The sequence below is a fragment of the Odontomachus brunneus genome, unplaced genomic scaffold (assembly GCF_010583005.1).
Source record: "Odontomachus brunneus isolate Ranch 3 - 2012 unplaced genomic scaffold, Obru_v1 Obru_scaffold_212, whole genome shotgun sequence".
Lineage (NCBI taxonomy): Eukaryota > Metazoa > Arthropoda > Insecta > Hymenoptera > Formicidae > Odontomachus > Odontomachus brunneus.
The window spans coordinates 512,797-517,355 of record NW_022639662.1 but is presented as its reverse complement, the minus strand read 5'-3'; the positions used below and the strand labels follow the sequence as shown (position 1 = coordinate 517,355).

General features: G+C 36.0%; 1 pseudogene; it reads left to right on the top strand.

Moving 5' to 3' along the window:
- The window catches only part of LOC116852297, a 16,878-nt pseudogene that overhangs the window by 4,112 nt on the left and 8,207 nt on the right, over positions 1-4,559 (top strand).

The window sequence follows — 4,559 nt, the reverse complement described above, 5'->3', positions numbered from 1 at the left end:
GAGAGAGAGAGAGAGAGAGAGAGAGAGAGAGAGAGAAAGGGAAGCAAGCGGAAGGAGAAAGATGGGCGGGTAACAAATAATTGTAAATTAGTAGATAAGTTAGTTTGTAAGTTAGTTGTAAGTTAGATTAACTTAGTTTTAAGTTAGTTAAAAGTTAGGAATAAAAAGAGTAGGAAGATAAGGGAGATAGTAGAAGCGAGGTGTGTGTGTGACGGATAGGAGCGTGCGAAAGAGATAAGAGTAGATTGTAAGAATTTGTAAATGTAACCTCATAGATCAAAATCTTTATATACTAAATATCTTCATTATATACAAATATTTTTTTATTATTAATTTTCTGCAAGAAAAGTATGTATATATCCTTAGAATCTTTTAGCCATTTTGTTAATTTGCGTATCAGCAGCTTCAATCCAGACATTAGATGTTCCTTCTCTACATATTCTTGTGTAATGACCATTATTGATTCATGATCCATGGTGAAATATAGCATTCAGGACCTTATAAGACTGTCCAGCTAATAATACTTTTGTTGCTGGGACAGAAGCACATAAATTAATTTTATATTTTTTTACCGAATTCAAACTCATTCTCCCTAATTCTCATTTATTCTTTCTCATTCTTCTTAATATTCCCTCATTTTCCTTCATTCTACTCTCTTATACTTCTTCATACTCTTCTATTTTCTCTCATTTTGTCTTCCATTCTCTTCAAATTCATTCTTATTCTCACTCCTTCTTCCGCATTCTCTCTCATTCTCACTCATTCTTTCTCATTCTCTTTTATTTCCCCCCATTTTCCCTTATTTTCTTTCATTCTCTCTTCTTTTTCCTCATTCTGTCTCATTCTCTCTCATTCACTGTCATTCTCTTTCATTGTTTCTCATTACTTCTCTTTCTCATTCTCCTCTTTCTCTCTCATTCTTTCTCACTCTCCTTTATTCTCCCTCATTTTCCTTAATATTTTCGCATTCTCTCTCATACTCTACTTAATAATTCCTCTTTCATAATTCTTCTTCACTCTCTCTCATTCTCAAACATTCTCTCCTATTCTCTCTCTATCTTATTCTCCCTCATATTCTTTCAGTCACTTTAATTTTCTACTACCCTTTCTCATTTATTCCCAATCTCATTCTTTTTCATTCACTCATATTTTCTCTTATTCTTTCTTATTTTCCCTAATTCTCTCCAATTCTTCATTAGTAATAAAAGAAAAAGAGAAATATAACGAAAGAGAAATAAAAGATATAATATAAATATAAATGATAATAACTTATATATATATTAGGTGGTAAACTTAGTTCCTGCGGTTTTTTTGTTTAAAAAACTCATTTATTTCGACATCAAAAGCAAAAAATACATTAATCGAAGTATTTTCTCTCGCTAACTATACATTTTTCCCATCTTTCGGGCAACGCGTAGATTCCGCGACGATAGAACGATTGGTCTTTTGATGCAATCCATTCGTCGATCCATTTTCGCACATCCTCGTAATTTCTGAAGTGTGTATCCACCAAGCCGTGCTGCATCGACCGGAACAAGTAATAGTCCGAAGGAGCTAAGTCTGGTGAATACGCTGGGTGTGGGAGAACTTCCCACTCGAGTTGCATCAATGTTTCTTTGACGGCTTTCGCAACGTGTGGTCGAACGTTGTCGTGCAAAAGCATGACTTTAAGTCGATTGCTGGCTACTGCTGGCAGCTACTGCCTTTTTTCCAACAATGCTTCATTCAGACGGTTTAATTGTGATTGATATCGATCCCCCGTGATACTTTCGTTCGGTCTGAGTAGCTCATAATAAACGACGCCGTGCATATCCCACAAAATGCAAAGCATTACTTTGTGGCCATAAATATTTCTCTTTGGTGTGGATGTCGATAGTTGGCCAGAGTCTACCCATGATTTTCTTTGTTTAGGATTATCGAAGTATATCCACTTTTTATCGCCAGTCACTATGCGCCACAAAAAACTCTTCTTTTTCTGCCTAGCGAGCAGAGAAATAGAGATGTTTAAACGATTCGCAATGGCACTTGCGGTTAATTCATGTGGTACCCATTTTCCCTCCTTTTGAATTTTTCCCATTGCATGTAGACGTTTGGAAACAGCCATCGGAGTAACATTTAATGCTGCAGACAATTCTTGGAGCGTTTGAGTAGAGTTTTCGTCCAATAATGCCTGCAAATCGGTGTCTTCAAACTTTTTCGGTTGGCCTGAGCGTTCTTTATCATTGACATCAAAATCACCACTCTTAAATCGCTGAAACCATACTTGGCATGTTCTTTCCGATGGAGCATAATTGCCATAAGCTTCGAAAAGCAATTTATGAGCTGCAGCTGCAGTTTTTTTCAAGTCAAAGTAATGAAGCAGCACATGTCGAAAAAACAACTTATTACGTTCCATATTTAATCAAAAGAAAAAATAGCACTGCTCGCTTAAATGAATCTCTTCGCACTGAATTTTATTGACAAATGTCTAATCTCTAAAATGCAGCCAGTTTCAGATGTCAAAATAAATTACACTTACAATTAACGTCATCTTACTGTGAGTCGCGGGAACTAAGTTTACCACCTAATAGGAAGTAGCCATAACTATAAAAAAAACTATAAAATAAAATAAAAATAGGTGAGATTAAAATATAATAAATAATTAAAACGGTCAATATAAATTACCTTTGTTGAGCTCGGTTAAAAGTGAAACGATCCTGTCAACGATAACATCGCCACGTCTAAGTAAAAGAGATAATAACAGATTTATATACACGAGCATTAACATTGCGGCGACGACTCTTGGAAGAGAAGGAAACAAACAAAGTTTTATTTTCATAATAAGCCGCAGTAGCTGTTGCCCAAATATTCTGTGTCCTTTTGAGAGTTAAGTCCATGCTTTTGAAATTTAATGTAAATCATTTCTGATATCAGGCGTTTCAAGTAGTAACGTTCCTCATGTAAAACTTTGGCTTGATCCCAATTGAAATCATGGTTTTTTCTCAAACGGTGTTCTTGTATGGCCGTTAACTCAACTGTAGAACTCCTTGGTATTCCCCTATGTTCAGTAATGCGCGTAGAGAGTCTTCTACTAGTTTGACCAACATATGACGCCTCACAACTACTACATTGCAATTTATACACAACGTTATTATGGAAACCAGGAGGCATCCTGTCTTTATGCACACAAATCATTCCTGATAATTTATTATTGCAAGAATAAGTAATATTTGTCAAATTATTTTTAAAAAATAATGACGATATTATTTTAGCAGCTCCTAAGGAGTTTTTAGATAACATATTGCGTATATTTAATTCGTTTCATCCTCGGCTGCAGTTCACAATTGAAATAGGAGATGACAGTATTAACTTTTTAGACACTACTCTTTTAATACGTAATAACACAATTATTTTCGACTGGTATCATAAACCAACGTTTTCTGGTCGGTACCTAAACTATTTGTCTTTTCATCCTATTCAACACAAGATCGGAACAATTATTGGCTTGGTGGATAGGATGTTTTATCTTAGTCATTCGACTTTCCATAAGGATAATTTATACTTTATCATTTTGATGCTAATTAATAATAATTATCCTTTGGATCCTTTTTAAAATTATAAAACGTAGACTGAGGTTTCTTATTGTGAATTGCGGACGAGGTTCAGAGATAGTTAAAACAAATTTGACAGCATCTGGTTATGATAAAAAATATTTTACCATACCGTTTTTGTGGTTTCGAACAGACTGGCAAAGGTTTTTAAAAATAATTTGACAAATATTGCTTATTTTTGCAATAATAAATTATCAGGAATGATTCGTGTGCATAAAGACAGGTTGCCTCCTGGTTTCCATAATAACGTTGTGTGTAAATTGCAATGCAGTAGTTGTGAGGCGTCTTATGTTGGTCCAACTAGTAGAAGACTCTCTACGCGCATTGCTGAGCATAGGAGAATACCAAGGAGTTCTACAGTTGAGTCAACGGCCATACAAGAACACCGTTTAAGAAAAAACCATGATTTCAATTGGGATCAAGCCAAAGTTTTGCATGAGGAACGTTATTACTTGAATCGCCTGATATCAGAAATGATTTATTAGGTGCGCAACTAAGTTCTCGCTGTTTTTTTTTTATGAAAATGCAAATTTATTGTGAAAAAATGGTTACAAATGAATCATTCAAAGTATTGCCCATCGCTAGCTACAGCTTTTTCCCATCTTTTTGGCAGAGCTCGAATACCGTTACGGTAAAAGCGTTCGTCTTGTGAGGCTATCCACGAATCAAGCCATTTTTTAATGTCTTCATATGAGCGGAACTGCTGATCAGCCAGACCATGTGCCATCGAACGGAACAAGTAATAATCGGACGGCACAATATCTGGGGAATATGGCGGGTGGGGTAGGACTTCCCATTTGAGCGTTTCCAAGTAGGTTTTAACGGGTTTGGCAACATGAGGCCGAGCGTTGTCATGCAGTAGAATCACTTTTTCGTGCCTCTGCTCGTATTGTGGCCGTTTTTCGCGCAGTGCTCGGCTCAATCGCATCAATTGAATTCGATACCGTTCCCCAGTGATGGTTTCGTTCG